This window comes from Columba livia, chromosome Z (genome assembly GCF_036013475.1).
Source record: "Columba livia isolate bColLiv1 breed racing homer chromosome Z, bColLiv1.pat.W.v2, whole genome shotgun sequence".
Classification (NCBI taxonomy): domain Eukaryota; kingdom Metazoa; phylum Chordata; class Aves; order Columbiformes; family Columbidae; genus Columba; species Columba livia.
The window spans coordinates 54,292,248-54,311,877 of NC_088642.1; the positions used below are offsets into that span (position 1 = coordinate 54,292,248).

The following is a 19,630-nucleotide window of genomic DNA, read 5'->3' on the forward strand; positions in this document are numbered from 1 at the left end:
TGAGCACATAAAACATTTAGTTGGAGACTTGTCTGTACAGTATAGAAAGTGCCAAAATCTAAATGGACTCTCTGGCAATTAGAAGTGTAAGGGGCAAGGACTGTATAGTACAGGTAGACCTATTTATTTGGGTAAAATGATGAGTTTATAACACTGCCTTCAAAAGAGGTTGCATTCCTGCTTTAACATAAGAATACAGTATATCCTCCTCAACATTGTTTGCGTTCTAAGTACCTGCCATGATTTATTAAAATAGTGTGTGTACTTTGGGTAGAAATTCAGAATTTGTCATAAATTCTTTCTGAATAGTGACACTCAAAATTTATCTCAAATTACAACTCACTGAAATGTCATTCCAAATGTGCATTTGAAGAAATCAGGCTCCATTAGTCAGCACTAACGGTTGCTGTAGGTAATTGTTAGAACTTGACAACAGCTGGGTTGGCCGAACTGGAGATCACAAGGATCTGAAGGCAAGAAACCTCATCTGGAAGTCAAGGTACATTTCTCACCTTTTTGGTTTGTTTTGCTGGGGTTTTTTTTGTTTTGTTTTTGTTTAAATCCCAAAGGAAGTCATTGTCTCTTCTGTTTGCATTGATTTACTGCAGGTTTTCTTACAGCTGTGTTATATGTAGAAAAAGGTCTCTGAGACACCTTGTGAAGTCCTCTACTGTTACAGCTGTTAAATGCCATGCTACAAGACTTTGATCCAATAGTGCTGTATCTTTCATTCAACACCTCTACAAAGGCGAATCCTTCATCAGCCTTATCCTCAGAAATTTGTAGGAGCTGTTTTGATGTTCTGAAGTTGTCTTGCTTGCAGTTGCTTTCTTTTAATGCAGCTAATTTCTGTTCATCTCAGCCAGATGGACTCCCTGCAGCAATTCCATCTTTGTTATAAAGGCTCAGAGCTTGCCCTTTACGTGTCTCATAGCTCCTTCCTAGAAAACGTGGACACTAGCTGTCCCTGTGAAGTAATGCTTAATGATGTAGTTGGAATTTAAAGCTGTGGCATAACTTTTATCACAAGGGTTTTCCTGCTATAACAAACCACAGCTCAGTCCTGCATTGCAGTGAAGAAAAATAAGGCATTTATTTCCACTTCCCAACAAGGTAGTGGAGGAGTGCAAAAAATTGTTATAAAACTGAAAATTAAACTTGAGCATGAAAAATTACCTGTTCTGTTTATTTCATTCTGACTTTTCCCATCTTACCTTTCTTTCAATTTCAATGCAGGTATGTTTACTGAGCTTTCAAAATTGCAGATATTAATACTTCAGATAATCAAAGTGGTCCATAGAATCTTCATCAGTGTCCTGATGAACAAATACTACCTACTAATTGCTAGTCACAAAGGATGAATAGAATGTAATTGGTTTAAATGGACTAGAAATTGAGGTGAAATAGGTTGCATTTCTTTGATTGAAGAGCAATTAATTATATTGATTGAATAAGGCACATCTTACTGGAAAGAACTGTAGACAGAAGAACATGGAAAGCCTCTCAACTGCAATCCTATATATCATATTTAGAATCTGTAATAAGATCTACTGCATGTAAGGTCTTCTGAAAAGCCTGTTTTTAAAACCACTCTAAAATATTTTCTCATTTGCAGTATTATGCCAAAGAGAAGTTTTGGGAGGGCTGCCAGGATTTTTAAATTAACTTCTGGTGCAATTAATCTGGCAATAAAACCTAAAATTTCACCTAGTGTGTTCTCTACTTTTCTCAGATCAAATGTTCAGATTCCTTTTCCCACAGATAGAACTGTGTCATGATTTAACTCCAGCTGGCTACTGAGCACCACACAGCCACTCGCTCACTTAGCTCCGGTGGGATGAGGGAGAGAATCAGAAGAGTAAAAGGGAGAAAACTTGGAAACAACTTGTAGGGATAAAGACAGTTTAATAAACAAAGGAAAAACCATGCATGCAAGCAGAGCAAAACAAGGAATTCATTCACTACTTCCCACTGGCAACAGGTGTTCAGCCACCTCCAGGAAAGCAGGGCTCCATCACGTGTGACAGTTACTTGGGAAAGATAAATGTCATCACTCTGAAAATCCCCTCCTTCCTTCTTCTTCCCCCAGCTTTTATACTGAGCATGATGTCATATGGTCTGGAACATCCCTTTGGCCAGTTTGGGTCAGCTGTCTCAGCTGTGTCCCCTCCCAACTTCTTTGTGCACTTGGAATGGGGTGAGAAGACCTTGACTACTACTTAGAAACAACTAAAATGTCAGTGTATTTTCAATGCTATTCTAAATCGGAAACACAGCTCTACATCAGCTTCTAGGAAGAAAACTAACTCTATCCCAGCCAAAAGCAGGGCAAGCTGGGCCGACATAGTGATAAAAGAGGACTTCTGCCAAATTCAAAAAGCATCTGACCATAAAGTTTACTTACATGTTTTTTTTCGGAATCTAAGTCTATAGCTGCAATGCTCGCTCAGCAGGTACATAACCACTGGAAACTGCAAATTCAGTAGCGCAGTATCTTATGATCTTCTCATGACCACCACCATTCCTTTACTGGTTTTTGCCTAGCTGATGGCATATGCCATTTCAGTCTGAGATCTGGTATGTCCACAGTGGACTGTAAAAACAAAGGTGATGTAAGGAGATGTGTGCACTATGCTAAATGGGCATAAAACCAAAATAAATGTCAACTGCTGGTGAAAAATAGACCAAGTCAGCTTTGGTTTACAGCTGCCAATCTGTTCTTGGTATTCCAACCTACTGGATTTTTGGACTAAATCCACCATGAAGCCAGAATAGCTGAGTTATGTTTCCTCTGTACAGCCCACCAAAAATATTAAAAACTCTATTACCTTTAAGATCATTATTCTGTCCCCACAATTTTCTCCATCTCAGATGGATGGGAAGTCCTCTTCCCTTCTTTACCCTTGCCTTCTCCTCCACACATTGCCTTCCCCAAAAGTTATTCTGGAACCTCAGATATGAGATGAAACAAGATGTATCTAAATAGCATGATGTGGTATGGGTACACAGAGGAAGGACTGATCTCTACTTTTAATGTGTGAGCAGTGCCTTTTTCATTGCAATAGCATAGCTGGAAGGATTCTGAGGAAAGGGAACTCAGAGACTGAAAAGAAACAGTTTCTATTGCCAGCCATGTACTCATGACTTCCTCTTTGGGTATATTGTCCCTCTGATCAAAGCCTCCTTTGCTATTCTGATTTAAGCAGTCACACTGCACAGAGCACGAAGCTTGTCTTGTCAAAATCCTCATTTTTTAGGCGTCTCTTCCTCTTCCATTTCCCATGTGCAGATTTAATGCACACCCCAGACCTCCCAACCGTTGCACTGATCTTCAGCATAGTCCATGGCTCTGTCCACCCTCTCTGATCCCACTCTGTCCTCAGCTCCCCACTGCTTCTCCTACCCCTGTGCATCCCTGTGCAGCCCCTCATAACACCCAGCACCAGAAAGGCTTGGACATGAGAAGGGGCCTGATCAGCCTCCACAGCAATGGCTGCGCTTCCTAAAAGGCTCAGGCAGACCCCCCTGCTGAGGCACCAGGGAGGCCACAGAGCTGTGGGGGGGGGACAGGTCTCTGGCTGCAGCCTCTCCCCACATGAAGCCCCACATGTTGGCTGCTGCTCCTGGGACTCCCATGGCCACCTTTATCCTACTGGTGAACTGTGGTTTGGCCACCCTGGCTCACAGGCAAGGGCAGCTGCAGCAGGGTTTCTCACTAACAGGGCAGACTAAATCTTTGGCAGAAAGGCTTTAGAAAAGCTATTCCCTTTCCATTCTCCTGGTTATTTACAAGAAGCGCAGCTAATGACATTAAAGTGAGAGACAGTTCTCAGTATTTTTTTCCCTATCCTTTCTAATTCAATACTACTTTGACTTGTCATTCTCCTGAGCTGTAAAACACGTACGACTGCTTCCTGTACTTTGTGTGCTGAACAGCTAATTTTTGTGTCTTGCATTGCAGCACTCACTGTCCTTACATAGTTGCTAAAAATCTACAATTATAGCAAATTATACTATGATCCAGCACTCTCAGGACCTTTATAAAGTACAATAGCATCTATTTCAAAGATTTTGGCTCTGTGGTTGTTTCTACTTTCCTGCTTGTGAATAACTCCTCTGAATTTATGGTTGTGCTTTGTATATCGACTTCCAGACTTGTCAGGTCTCCCTTGGCAGGACACTGAGAAGGGCATTTAACAACAAGCAATCAGTGGTGCTCTGAAATCACAAGATATTCCCCTCCAGAAGCCAGAGTTATAACAACTCATAAAAAGAAACACTACAAATTTTTAATTATGTAATCTTTACTGAGCATTAATAAAACAGATCTTGTGTCTAGCTAAAACATTTTACAACTGTGAAAGTACACTAGAAAGCTTTGCTAATTATGGAGGTTTGACTCTCCCTAAAGATACAGAAAGTGAGGAGTGTAATGCTATTTGCAGCTACATTTATCAAAGCGTTCAGTTCCCATATGGATTGTAAGAGAAAAAGAAAAGAAAAAACAGTGGTTGGTATTATTATCAGCTATAAAGTGGGCTAGCTTCACAAGTATAAGCACCTCTGATTGTTTTATTATGAGTTTCTTCATATTTTATTTATCCAAATCCTTCTTGGTAATGGTATGGTAGATGGTAGTGGTAACATTATGGTAATGGTATGGTAACAGTATGGTAGATTTAGCCTGTTGGAAATGTTGTACTGGATCACACAGGAGCTAGCAATGTGGGAGAAATTGTTTTGTTAGTACCACATCAGACTGAACAAAAATCAACAAACAGATGTGAAGGACCTGTGGGAACAGCAGTTCCAGCTAAAGGGCCTTGGACAGATTATACAGAAGTATGTTTTTTGTAAGTGTAAGAAGTGATAGCTCAGGCCAGTAAGAATGATATCTTGGGTCATAAAACCGCCCCCATATGTATGATGTGTGAATGTTGGGCCTCGGTGTGTGAATGAGTGCGTTGGACCGCCACCCACAAAATATGCATGGGAACGTGACCGAAAACAGTCACAACATGAGTGTGGTGTGTTTAGAATAACATTTTTTGAAAAAACTGTCTAACCTCTTGGTCCAGCCCTGTATCTGTGAACATATACATTGAGAACTGTTAATAAAAGAGAGCTCAGTTCTGCCTGGCTCTGGTCTCACTGCTAACAAGAACTCTGTGCCTGTGCGCTTCTGTCTGCGTCCCGGTGTGCATAATTTCTAGTCACCACAGGACCTACATAAAACTCAGCAGAATATCCCAGAGGTGGCCACATTGGTCAAGACAAAAGTAATCATGGTCTCCTGCAGCCAGCTAATTGCCATTATGTTGAAAGCCTACTCAGCTTGGTTAACAGTTTCATTCAACTCCACAACAACTTTAAAATGAAGTTATGTATGAAGCACTTTCATCCCAAATATAACAGCATGCCCAGTTATCTTAAATTCTGTTGCTTCAATCAGCTTATTGTTAAGCTGTATACATAAATAAACTAATTCGTCATTTAACTAGCTATTTTTTTGTTGTTTTTGTTCAGGCCACAGAAGTTTCTGCAAAACAGAGGAAGAGTCTATATCTGTTTGTTGTAAACTCTTGTTCCACCAAAGTTCACTATAATGAAGGAAGATATTTTATGTATTTGTGTTCCTTTTGCTCCAAACTGATGATTGAGTTACATCAACTCAGGTGTTTTTAATGTGTAATTCACGTATTCCAACTAGTTGCTTGACTCCATCTAGAAAACTTGCACCTAATGTCTCTAAAATAATGATAAGACAATGACACTGTAGTTATTTCAGTACTTTTAATACTACCACTAATTTTAAAACCTAGTTTTACATTTCTAGAAATGTAATTCCTAGGTATTTTTTTTTAAGTATACATGCCTAGATACTTTGAACCAGTAAAATACTGGCACAGGCTGCCCAGAGAGGTGGTAGATACCTCTTCCTTGGACATGTTCAAGGCTAGGCTGGATGGGACTCTGAGCAACCTGATCTAGTTGAAGATGTTCCTGCTCACTGCAGGGGGATTGGACTAGATGACATTTGAAAGTCCTTTCCAACAGAAACTATTAAAGACAAGGTACAGGAGTACTGCTGCCACGCCTTTACAGATATGGAAATAACAAGTTTCTAACAACGTTGTAACTGAAGTGCAAAATGTTATATGTTTTCAGAAAAAAGGTATGAGGACAGTATTAGAAAAAGCTGCAAGAATCAAAACATGCATATTGTATAAAGGGCTACATCTGTAAGTTAAGCTAATTTTTTTAAAGCAGATGTAATAAAAAATTTTATTAACTATTTACTATGTGAATTCTAAGCTTAAGCAAGATTTCGTGAATATGAAGAACCCTCCTTATATTCTGTGTTACTGGGGAGGAGAAATCTGTATTTACCACTGACTACTAAATCACCTGTAAAGCACCGGTCTTCATCAAAAATGTGGTTTAAGACTGTCCTCTTGTGGCACTACAGAATAATCCATCAGAAGTTGTCTTGCACAGGAACACTTTTTAAAGAATTAGATTCTGGTATTTAGTTGTGGCGTTTGTTTGTTTGGGGGGGGGTCATGCCTGTTTGTTTGTTTTTTAAATGATACTACAGAAATATTTGCAAACAGGTTTGAATTAGAGGTTTACAGTTTTAGGCATAAGTCTTTCAAGTTTTACACCAGTTTGGGAAAAAACAATGCCAAAGGTCTGCAGTGGCACCTCTTCTCATCTCTCCAGGCAAATGTGGCTGGGTGGCCCTGGTGTTGGTGGAGCAGTGAGCATCCAGTCATCCTGCTTAGAGCTCTGCCATTGCTGGCAGTACCCCTGCAGGTACATAAACATGTAGATCTCCCTATATATACATCATCTATATGGTATACCCATAGTATTGTGTCCGTGAGGAGTAGTGAAAGCAAGCTCCATTTAAGTCCTGGGCTGGGCTTGTGTGGGTGTAACAACCCTTTCATTGGCAGTGAGCATCTCTCTGCATGCCAAGCTTGCGGCTGGTCATACCTCTCAAGCCCTCTTGGAAACGACAAGCTTTTATTGTACAGGAGGTACTGGTAAAAACTGGGAGAGCTGGATCTGAGCCAGAGAGCTTTGGTTTGACTTCATTTTAGGATGAAAAGAAAATCAAAGAATATTTTAGAATTACCCTTAGAGAAGGCAGGCAAGCAAGAGCATGTGGGAGAGGCATGCTTTGAAGATTATTGTGGGCTGATAACCTGAAAACCAGGTTTCTGAGAACAGTTATTACAAAAAAAGCCTAGTATGATTGCCTTACCTGTTCAGATAGTGTCTGCAAGATGAAGTTAGTTTCTGTATTCATGGGTGTTGTTTCTGAGCCTGTATTATTTGTGAATTATTTGTGAATGCTAGTTATTTGTTTTGTTCTGCTTTTTATCAAACCTACAAGAGTCTGGGTTGCATTTCTTGCTGTGCCAGTTGAGACTGTGAGACAACTGCTTTGTTGTTTTTCTTACATCTAGCAACTGAGAAAATGTACATCAGCCCCAAAGGTAATGTTTGAAAGGTAGAAATGCACAAAGCTATTATTACTCTTGTAGTCTAAATTAGAAATGGAGAAAAGAGGGCAGTTGAAGAACTTAGAAATAAAAATAATAAAAAGCTCTTGATATGTACAGAGAACATCAAGCCTTTGGGCCTTAAAAGAACTGTGGAAAGTAAACTTAGGCTGTGAAATAATGAAGTATTTTCTTGGAAGGAACTTCAATTAAGTTTTTGAATAAGAAGACCTATTTTTTCTGCACTGCCTCCCCTGTATTTCATCTCTTATTTCCTGCTGTATCTTACTTACAGTGTTTATTTATGGCTGTAGTTAGCAATTGTCAATTCTGCTGTATTTCACAAAATTTTATGATAACATTTAATTCATTAAGCATTTCATTTGGTGCCTACTTTTTTACAGATGTCATTCACTCCCTCTCCCTACAAATATTAGAGGAATTTTTCCATGTTTAGCTGGTAGGTCCTATTTTGATTTGACTGTCCTTCTGACAGTCTTGTAACACCTCATGCTGCCTGCTCTGCTGGAATCAGATGGGCTGTGAAGACTGCTTGGATCCACTCCAGTGGCTTTGCTGATGCGGAAGTTGTTCCTGAGGACACTGGGTATGCAAGAAACCTCTGTTAGAGCAGAGACTGCTTAGAATAATTTTTGTTTTTGTTGTCAATGGCTTTGATACCTGAGCCTGTGTGTCCCTTTCTCCACAAACAGAGTAGCCAAAGTGGGAGAAGGTGGAAGATCACTCAAATCTATCTTGAACCTGAGGAATGACATCATATGACTTGTAAGTTCTGACTTTTTTGTTGTTTGCTTAATATGAGTCAGGCTTCTTAGGTGCATTACTTGGGCAAGGGACTAAGATTAGGGCAGAAACAGAAGTTTGAAAAGATGCAGCGTTTCACCTAAAATCTTGATCATCTTTATCAGTTCATCTCACAGTCTTTAAGCCTAGTGGAAGCTTCAGATTGTAAGGAATCTGGTTTGCCTTGAAAGTATCTGCTATCAGGTTTGCCTAGGGAGAATTTATCCCAAGAGCAGCCTCTGAATTTGTTTAATTGGTTATATTGACTTGGAGAATTGATCTTCAGAAACACAAAACCAGCCTTAGCTGCACTGTCAATTCAATTGCTTCAGTACTCCCTTTTTACTTACCATTAAAATTGTGATTGACTAGCTAATAGTCTATTATTTTATTGCCTTGTTTCTTAAAATAAAAAAGTAGCAATATGAATCTAAGGAATCAAATACTCAAGGAAGATACTTAAAAATAAGCAGCATCTACTTTCAAATGAGTACTTCAGCCTGAAAGAAAAAATTGCTATGCTTCCTTAATATGAAGGGAAATTCATCACTACAGAGGTGACCCCTGGAAAATCCTGTTGAGAATAAGCCTTACCTAGGTCTTATTTCTATACTTGATCACATGCAGGGTCATGTTATCAACATTTCCTTGTTTGACTGCTTTGTCACTCTGGAAGACAAACATTGCTGCTAAGTTGTAAGAGAGAGAAGAAGACACATTTTATGTGAACTAGGATGCCTATATGCTTGAAGTTAAGCACGTAGAAGGTTTCTTGTAAGATTAAGGTCTGTATATGTAAAGCGGAAAGAGGTTAGGGTATATTTCCTGCTATTTACATCACTATTTCTTTTTCTCCAATTAGATCCATACATGTCAAGATTAATAGAAAAAAAATATTGGTAGTGTCAGCCTTATTGTGGCTTTGAGTGTGAAAACAAAAAAATTAATTCAAATATATTATAAACCTTTTTGAATGACATCTCCACTATGAAATTTAATCCTGAATGGAATTGCATATTTCACATGAATCAAAGATATCCTGCAGTACTGCAGTGTTCATTCAGGGGTTTACTTGTGTTGCCCTGAGAGAGTTTAATTTTTCTGAGCTAGATTTTGGAAAGAAAAAAACCCTATGGATTTGTTTTAATATAACTGGAGATATTTTCACTGCAATGAAGTCAGGATTTTACTTTCAGGGTTGTTAGGGTTTTCTGTGGCTTTAGCTGGCCACACATTAAAAAAAATTTTGCAGAGGCTATTTTGGATATACCTTTCATATATATGTGAATATATTTTGCATATATTATGAGTTTGTTGAATATCTGTCAGCAGAAAAAAAAAATAAATCCTTACTGTAATTATTGATGATAGAAAACTTTACTTGTCCTACCCTTGGAAGACTGAGCTGTGATTTAGGATTTTATTTTAAAATTAGGTTTTATTGCTTTTTCTTAAGCTTTACAATTGCTTTTCTGACTAAATATCTGTTTTATTCAATAGCCTGTGTTATGCTTCTGTTCCAGAATGTTATTTTGGAAATAGAACGTTGCATACTTTTGTGTCTGTTTTATCATTACAATTCCTGATTGATTTTCAAATCAACCAATATAATCCTGTTTGCAAAGTGGAAAATGCATAGAGCTGATAGCAAGCTGGAGCTTTGCATACCATTGTGTCTAGCTTAAAGGTAACACGAACATAGTTGTGGTTCGATTTGTAACATATCAAAGTAGCAACAGAATACTGTGTAAAAGGCCTGTTGCCTTTTAACCTGTTAAATTAAATAGAATCTAGTTTTAAATTTTGTACAATAATACATGCAGAGCCTATTTGTCTGGATTAAAAATAAATAAATAAAAACTGTTCCAGATATTTAGGAAAATAAAGGAACACTTGAAAGAGCTGTCATACTTGCTATGAACACTTCAAACCTTGAGAACTTTTAAAAATGCAGTGGAAATATGCCCATTGTGCACTTCCCCAATTCTAATAATGAAGATTGTAAATGAAAAAACCTTAATCTTCTCACCTTTTTCATGTTAGGCAGCTAATACAACTCCAATAAAGAAATACTAGACTTATGTCTTGATTTGGCATCCACTGTGCATCTTGAGGGTCTTCTTTGTCGTTGGTAAAGAATTTCCTTTACTCGGGGCAGGATGAAATCTATTGTCATTGTTATTACTAAAAAGTAAAATACCACAGTATCTTTGTTAAAGCATAGATAATTTCAAATGGATTTACATATTTTGGGATCTTTACCCCACTATATTATTATTATTTTCTGCCAATAAAATAATGCAGTTTTGAATATATTAAAGGAAGATTTTAGTTTATTTTAGCACACTTTCTTTTCCTTTCAGATGGAACAGTTTTCTAAAACAACAACAGCTGCATGCCCAACTCCCTAGTGAAACAAGCACACCTCACACTTGAGATCTCAAGATCATATGGGCCAAGCCCTTAGCGCACTGTGAAAAAAAGTAAGGTTACGCACTCTAATGCTGACAGCAAATCAGAATTAGCAGTTTCAAGGGGAAAAAATTTGCATTCCATAATGAAGGCAGAAGAGGTTGGAAATCAATTTTTGCTGTCACATGTAAGTCAGCCATCCAGTGAGACATTGGGAAATGTTTGGAAATCACATTCAGAAAAGATCAGATAACAATTTTAGGTTCAGAAGCGTTTGAAGTATAAGACAGACTCACAGTAAAACTCACAAGGGCAATAGCCTACGATGAAATTCACAGTTTTACCAGGAACGTGTCTTTTCTCAAGATGATAGAAAAGAGAAAGTACTATTTAGCAAGTTGGAGAAAACTGCAATTTCAGGCAGCTTTTGCTCTTTGTGGGCAGTCAGGCTCAGTTTACACACTGATGTGTGCAAGAGGCTTTGCAGCATTTGATTTATCAACATGAAGTGCATAAAAGGATCAATTCCTACTAATTTCCTAAGAGAGATTTCACTACTTTCTCAAAATAAGTGTTTCTACAAGATTCAGTCTAACAGTAGTAGAAAACACAACACAGGAGAAAAGAGTATACTAGATAATAAAGATGATGAGATGAAAAATTCCACTTTTGCCATAAGGACTGGGATTTCCCATGCTCGCAAAAATATTACAGATAGCATCAAGAAGATTGTGTTCTCTTCTAAGGCAAAGAGAAAAGTGGATGATTTGGAGAATTTGATCTCAAATTTTAACTTTTTTGAAGTACCGACAGGTCAGAAAAGCAAACATAGATTTGAAGATACAAAATAGGAAGATAAAATGTCAGAAGTAAACAAGCAGATTAGTACAAAGCAAATGGACAGTACCCTTACTGAATCAAGCACTGACAAATTTTGGGTAGAAAAATAGTACTACTGTCAGCAGCAGAAGGCGCTGCTGTGGAAAGCAGTCGTTTGCTACCGTACTTAGGAGACAGTCCTTCAGAAAGCTCCATGTCCTTATAGAGCTTTTTCCAACTATAAAATTCTCAACTCACCTAAGAGAAATTCACGCAATGAATATGGTTGTACTCTGTTCAGTATATCGATAAACTCTGGGAAACATGATAGAGAAAAGCATAATGATGTGCAGAAAGAGAGTGTATCAAATCAGGTAAGCGCATCTACATAAGTTTTGAAAAGCAAGATAGATTAGGCTCTTGAAATAGGAAAAGTGTCTTATCAGGAAAATGAATCATTAAGCATAGATCACAAAATGATTGTTAAGGATAAATATTATTTCTGTTTGAGGATACTAAGTATAATGAGAAGTCTTCAGCTGAAAGAAGGAAATGAACCGTGTTTCCTCCAAAGAGAAAAGGTATTCTCTCTGGAGAGAATACATTTGTCAGACATGTTGAAAATAATGTGGTTGAACAAGACAAAATGGAAGAAACTGGCAATAATTCTAGATCATCCATACTAAGTTTTATTAGTAATAGAGAGATTGATTACATGGAACAAAAGATCATAGCTCTTGAAGGTGAGAAGTCTTAAGCAGAATCTGCTGTAGAATGTGGTTTTTCCAAGCCTTCGCAGAGTCCTGAGTCAAGTAAATAAAACAAACCAGAACAAATGTCAAATTCAGATACATAAAGGATTTCTAACATATGTTTAGCAATTGATTTTAGTTGTGTAAATAGTCATTGTTAATGACTTTGTTAAATATCAGTCACGCATTTTGGTATGACTTAATTAATTTTGCTATAAATACAATTTGTAGCTGTCTTTAATGTAACAGTAGGAATAATTGCCCTTGCTCATTAAAATACATAATATATTGGTCTTTTCCAGCACAGTCAATTCCTACATTGCAAAACTGTTGTCAAAGCAATGCATAGAAGTTATTTGTATAACTAAAAAATAATGTCAGTGCTTTTCTATAGCCTGGTTGTGCACAAAACATCCCAAATAAAGGTGTTCTCGGGTGTTTTCACAAGAGATAATGCCAAAAACTGGTTTTAATGCAGCATGATGTAGTAGAGGACTATGAAACTGTGCTTAACCAAAGCAGTTGTCTTACAGTGGAGAAGTTTTCCTCTCTCCTTATTAAAAGCAAGACTCATCATATTTTGCACTAAATAAATGTGTTTGGTAGTATATAGTGTTGTCACATAGTTTAGATAGGAAATTACTTGGAACAGAAACCCTTAGAACGGAAGTGACAGGTCCAAGGAGGCACTGGGAGAAGTCCAGTCTTGCTTACATAGTCATCTTACATACATGAGCAGCTGAAGTCAAGGTTTGCTTATTTTTTTAGCTAATATTTTTTGTAAGATATTTCTTGTCTTTAGTGGATATTTCAGTGAGGACTTCAATACTGATTTGTAGCACTGCAGTGCCCTTAATCCTTGTATTTAATATTTTTTCTCAATTTTTAGTGTATTGCCTTAAGGTTACAATTGTACTAAGAATGATTTAATTTCACTCAAAGAAATCAAATTACAGCTGTCAAAGGTTTGTTTTAACACACTCTCCACTGAGGTGGTAGACTGCAATGAATACATTCTTTTAATCAGTGCTTCTATCTGTTTGAGGCACGTCCATAAATAAGACAAATCCTGTATTGCTGGTAGCCCTTAAGGCCTTCATAATGTCTGTGGTAAATTTTTATTCAAAGCCCTCAAAACCTCATTACTTTTGTTTAGCAGACAGCCGAATATTTGAGACAGCGTATAGAAAAAATAACTATTAGAAATAGAAAACTTTTATACTGAAATACAATGGATCATTTAGCTTGGCTCAGATTAGCATTTACACTAGATGTAGATGTAATATAAAATGAATTTAAAATGAGAACAAAATTTAGATAGCAGAGCTAGTGATGAATGAAAATCAAGCCCACTGGAGGTAAACAGTGCGAGAAAAAGAAATTGAAAATAGGCGTGGAAACGGGTACTGAAAAATTGTTTGCATAACAAATACATATTTTTCTATTTCTGTTTTCATTATACACGTTATTCTAAGGTTGCTTACAGCATCAGGAATCTGAGTGGAAGTAAATTCACTGAACTTTTCTGAGATGGTTCATTTTGAATGTTCCTGTTTTCAGAGTGCACAGGAATTGTCTGACCAGGTCTTTTCCTTGTCCTGTTGTGACATGCTTGTCAACATCCTCACCAAGTTATCAGCCATGGGGTTGTACAAAGGCAGTAGGACTCTGGACCTAGTAAGTTTCCCTACGCTCTCCCATTTCGGCTCTGCATCTACATACTTGATAAATCATGCAGCCTGAAACTGGGAATTACAACGTGGTGGATGACTGAAGTACTGCAGATAGTCCTTTTCAATATCTTTTTATTCTTGAACAGTATTTGGTCTTAGGGGCAAATCTGTCCCATTCACTGATTTGCAGGGGCTGTTGTTCCAATTTCTTGCCATAGGCAAGACATATCACCTTCATTTTTCTTCAGAATGCTTTCCTGCCTTCTGTCCTAGTTTTACTTGAGATGTAACTGAAAATTCAGCTGAAAGTTGTAGCTGAATTTTTTCATTGAAAGTTTTGTCAAAATGATGCATTTCTGCATAAGCCTATGTTTGCAGTTAAGTAACAGCTGCCAGTGAAAAGCTCCACCAAAACACTACCTCCTCTGAACTTAGATCATCTATGCAGCATCTACACTCAGATTTTTGTAAAACTATGATGTGGATATGTTGCTAAAACATAAGCACACATGCATCTTTTTCAACTACTTTGTTGGAGACTTGTGAAGAGAGAAAAAGGAGGAAGAACGGTTCTTCAGTGTTATGACACTATTTTTTATTTCTCTTTCTCTTTGACAGCACCTGTTTCTGATCATGTTGTGTCACTGCCAACTGAAACTCTGCAAGCTGAATGTGTTTGGACATCCTCGCCCCATTATTAATGCTTTCCAGTGCTTTGCTCTCACTCTTTTGTTTTGCTAAATGTATAACTTCTTATGATTCAACAGCAGTGAATTTTAGTCATGGCTACGATTATTTGATATGTTATTAGCTATGTGGTACAGCAAACTAAGCAACCTGGGCAGTCTCCTCCACTTATAGGTTCTGCTGCCAACTCCTTTGCATCATTATCAAAGAATTTAAGTGTGATAAAACCAAATGTTAGGACTCTGGATTATTCCTCTAAAATATCCCTACATACAGTTAATTGCTGATAACTTTCTGCTTGTTTTTCTTCATTCCATCAGTTTTTGTTGCATGTGACCCAAACAAATTTGAATGAGCTTTGTGTGTAATGTTGCATGAACAAGTGTAGGAAATACTGTATGAAACACCATCAGTTTCCTGAAAGACTTTTGAATGAACTTTACTGCTTAGAAATTCCTCTGTACTTTGTCTCTTTTTTTGTCTGGTTCATTCATAAGGGCAAGCGGTAATAATTTATATCAACAACATCAGAATAATACAAAGCTAAAGCTTTTTTTAGCCCTTGTAGTATTCATGTATGCATGTATTCATTTTTTTCTGGAGTCCCTCACCAAGGAGAAATAATGAGAACTCTTCTGAAATATACTGTTGTCAGAGATCATATTCCTAGGTGAGAGGCATACTTGCATTAACATTTGATTTCATTTGTTGTATGCTGCTAAAATGAACACAAAGATGCTCTTAATATCAGTTGTCTAACAGATGACTGTTAGTACAAATATCTGATTATGAAATTAGTATAAGCAATGTAACAAATGTTGGGGTCTTCTGATACTTACATTTTAATGGGAGGAATCTACATGCAACTTTTCAAAATAGTTCACCCACGTAAGCTAAATCATAGAATTTTAATTACTGTCTTTGACGAGGTAAAGAGATGGTAAATGTGATAGTGTATTCCTCATATGGCTCTTAGGGTTCCACATTCCTTATATGGATTTGCAAGTTAAGTTATACTGTCTCCACAAAGAGGGATCCATTTATCAGTCTTCAGTTTATTTATTTCTGTTTTACTTCTCTGAATGAGTGTCATGAAATGTGATGTTCTGGTGGCTGCAATCCCTCTTCCCAGTAAACAAATATTGTATACACAGCACACACAAGACAACCAGGCAATAAGGCCCGGTCAGTGTGGGTTTATGAAAGGGAGGTCCTGCTTGACTGACCTGATCTCCTTCTATGGCAAGGTGATCCATCTAGTAGATGAGGGAAAGGCTGTGGATGTTGTCTACCTGGACTTCTGTAAAGTCTTTGACACTGTTTCCCAGAGCATCCTCCTGAAGAAGCTGTCAGCTCATGGCTTGGTCAGGTATACTCTTTGCTGGGCAAACTGGCTGGAGGGCTGTGCCCAAAGAGTTGTGGTGAACGGGGCCAAATCCAGTTGCTGGCCAGTCACAAGTGGTGTTCCCTCAGTACTGGGTCTGGTTCTGTTTAATATCTATATCAATGATCTGGACAAAAGGATTGAGTGCACCCTCAGTAAGTTTGCAGAAAGTTTGCAGACAACACCAGATTGGGTGGGAATGTAGAATCATTGAATCCTAGAATAATTCCAGTTGGAAGTCACCCTCAAGGTCATTGTTTCCAACCATTAACCCAACACTGGCACTAAAACATGTCCCTAAGTACTACATCTACATGTCTTTCAAAGACCTCCAGGGATGGTGACTCCACCACTTCCCTGGGCCACCTGTTCCAATGCCTGACAACCCTTCCATGAAGAATCTTTTCCTAATATCCAATCTAAACCTTCCCTGGTGCAACTTGAGGCTATTTCCTTCTGTCTTATTGGTTGCTACTTGGGAACATGCTACAACATCCTTTCAGGTAACTGTACAGAGTGGTAAGATCTCCCCTCAGCCTCCTTTTCTCCAGACTAAACAGCCCCAGTTCCCTCAGCCATTCCTCAAAAGTCTTGTGTTCCAGGCCTGTCACCAGCTTATATGTTATTGTATTGGTTGGCTGTAATTACTTACATGGCTAGTGTCTATAGCTGGCAATAGTGTAGTCGTAAGCACTTTTGCTATTGTTCTGCTGTGAATACTGGGAATTATGGTCCATCTAAGTTTATCACACTGTTCTCTTCCATGCACTAAGATAGTCAGTAGTCACGTGATAATGTTAGCATGGATAGCTCAGTGTGCTAACTATTTTGCTTTCCAAAAATGACTCTGTGAATGCACATGAGATCACATGTGGCCTTGCATCAGTGGAAAAGCTATCTATCTTGATAAAATACGGTTGCCCTGTAATTGAAGGTGCTTTAGACTCAGCATATTGAACAGGTTTTTTTTTTGTTTGTTTTTGTTTTGTTTTGTTTTGTTTTTTTAATGTTATGAGTCATTCAGTTTTTGTTGGAAATGTACTTCTGGTATTCTGCAATCACCTCAACAAAAGTAGCAGGATCATTTTCATGGGTGGTAATCCTGTTAGCACATCAGCTGTCAACTGAAGCATGGAAGTTGAAGTTAAGGGCAGATAGTATGGCACTGCATGTTCTCCTTTTCTGTGTTCACAGTCTTTTAAGTGCCAGTTTCCTATGTTCAAAATTACTGAACCCTCAATCCTCTACTCTGCATAGCTATTTATCTTCATATATAAGGAGAGCAGTGGAGTGGAACTTGTCAGGCTGATGGTAAGCCAGTGGTCTTCTCCAATCCACCATACTGCTGAACTTCAGCGGTGTTGAGTTAGTCTAGAAAGCAGTGTCAATATTTCACAACTTTTGAAAGTCTGAACCGAAACGTAGAATAAATCCTCTAACATGATAGGTCTTTTTGACCTTTTGCATCAGAAGTTCATAGAAATGATATTCTGGCCAGTTGTATAGTGGTTAAAATGGGAATGCTGAATGCATTGTGGAAAATTTAGAAATTTGATATTGATCCTCTTTGCCCTGTGGTGACAATGTGTATATTTGTAGTTCTGGTAAGGTGTTGTTGTTGTTTTAAATCTTTCTTTACTAAAACAAGCAAACAAACAAAGGTTCTTGTAACCTGAGATTCCAAATTGATCTCCCTTCCTTCTGGAGTCCAACTCCAAATACAGCCCAGCTTCCAAAAATACGGTTCAGACTACTAAGAGAACTATGTATTGGGTAAATACCTGAATCTATGCTTAGCTATGTGTTCAAAATACATTTGATCTTATTTTTTGAAAAGTTACAAATCAGCCTTTAGCGTTTTTTATTATTATTATTATTATTGTTGTTTTGGGTGGTCTCTCCTCAAGATTCTTACTGTGGGATTGCAGAGGCATGAGAATCAAAGCTGACTTGAAAATGGTAAAAAAATGGTCTTTATTTGCAAAATTTTTCTCTGGCTTATTTTTTAAAAGTAGCTGTCTTCCAAGGTGTGGTAAGCAGTTTTTAAAGTAAGGACTAGTGATCTCACTTCGAAGAGTCTCTGGTTCAGGCTTTAGACCATGTTTATTCAGGAAAGTCAGATTGCATCAAAATAGACCTGGAGAACAAAAGAAAATGCTCCCTTCTTCAGTATCCAACTTTGCATGCTTGTATTCTTGGACAAGAATGGCTTGTCAGAGACCATACTGTATTTGTTCGTCATCCCTTGCAATTACCTGTGGTTTTAATTTACTTTGAAAGAAATAAAGGCAAAAGTGACTTCTCAGTGTGCCTTCTTCTGCCTGATGAGGTGTGGCTATGCATTTTCCCACTGCTGTCCCAGAAGGAACTTTCTCAGGTTCCTCAAGTCTGCCACAGATTCTATCGGTTTGCAAGGCATGAAGAGTTTTGTAAGTGTAGTACAATATCTGGACTAAGATCAGTGAGCAGAAGGGGAAGAAGTCCCTTCTGATGGAAGATAAAAAATGAAACTCTAAGAAGCACCCTAGTAACCAGTGATAGATATGGAAAACTTCTGACGGTTTTGTGATTCTATCAGGCAGTTATTTAGAATCTAAATAACTTAATATTCACAAATGGTCAGACCTAAATTTTAAATTGGCAATACAGGCCAATTCTAATTGACTTATACATTTTTGTAGAATAAACATCTGTGAATATTGCATTTGCTCAAACTATAAGTCCTGCAATATTATACAGTCATTGTAAGTAACAGGTTACCATGAAAACTGGTGTAAGTATTTTCATTTTTAGGAAATTTTTGAAGAGTAAGAACCTGCTCAGTTTTAGAACAAATAAATGTAATACTTATAGGCTATTAAAGAAATTGTTGAAGTCATCCTTTGTCTCCTATGGGTTATGTGGTAGAAAGATGATGTTTGGAACAAATTTCTCTGTGTTGATAAGTATGCAGATCATGATTACAAAGAAATGTATGTCTGTCCAGAGAGGAGATGGAAAATAACTCTATTTCATATTCTTTCTGGAATCTATCGTGTGCACTGGTATGTGATGTACCCTTGAACCTGTACCACTGAACCCAAGTTTCTTCAGTTTGTTAGTAGTTATCAAGAATCTTTTACCCATGGGAAAGTTTAACTTATCGCAGAGAAATAAAAAGACAATTGAAGATTTTCCATTGTCAAACAGTGTCTCTTTTTCATTGTTCTCAAGAATGTAAGTCAAAATATGATAAAATAAAAGCACCAGCAAACTTTTATCCAAAGGCTGAAGAGAAACAGTTCAGAAACAAGGCAAAAGAAGATGAATGTGCATTAAATGACCTGAATGTCTAATAGGGGAGGTGGCTTCTAGAAAAAAGAAGGAACTCAAGGCTGTGACTAAAGTAGCAAACAAAACTGTAGGTCACCTGCTGCAGGTAGCTCTGTCATGGCTTGTGTCACGTTCTCACGGTGAATTCCTGAGCAAATACTTACACCTTGCCCAAACAAACCCTGGGTGTTGCATTTCAGTGGTGCTGAACAAATGTTCTAGCAACCAAGCGTGCTGTTCCTCGGAGAGGCGGTGGCAGGCAGGGCCCCCGCGGGC

General features: G+C 37.8%; 1 long non-coding RNA gene across 4 annotated transcripts; it reads left to right on the forward strand.

Moving 5' to 3' along the window:
* The first annotated feature begins 6,976 nt into the window (after window positions 1–6,976).
* LOC135577283 (uncharacterized) lies at window positions 6,977–19,216 on the forward strand. 4 transcript variants are annotated; one of them, XR_010468957.1, is made up of 5 exons: window positions 6,977–7,043; window positions 7,916–8,118; window positions 8,225–8,297; window positions 10,679–10,914; window positions 14,590–19,216. It is a non-coding gene; the product is annotated as an uncharacterized LOC135577283 (long non-coding RNA). The 4 variants fall into 4 exon arrangements; XR_010468958.1 differs by having other exon boundaries at window positions 10,679–10,798; XR_010468959.1 differs by lacking the exon at window positions 6,977–7,043 and adding an exon at window positions 7,056–7,505.
* The last annotated feature ends 414 nt before the right edge of the window (window positions 19,217–19,630 follow it).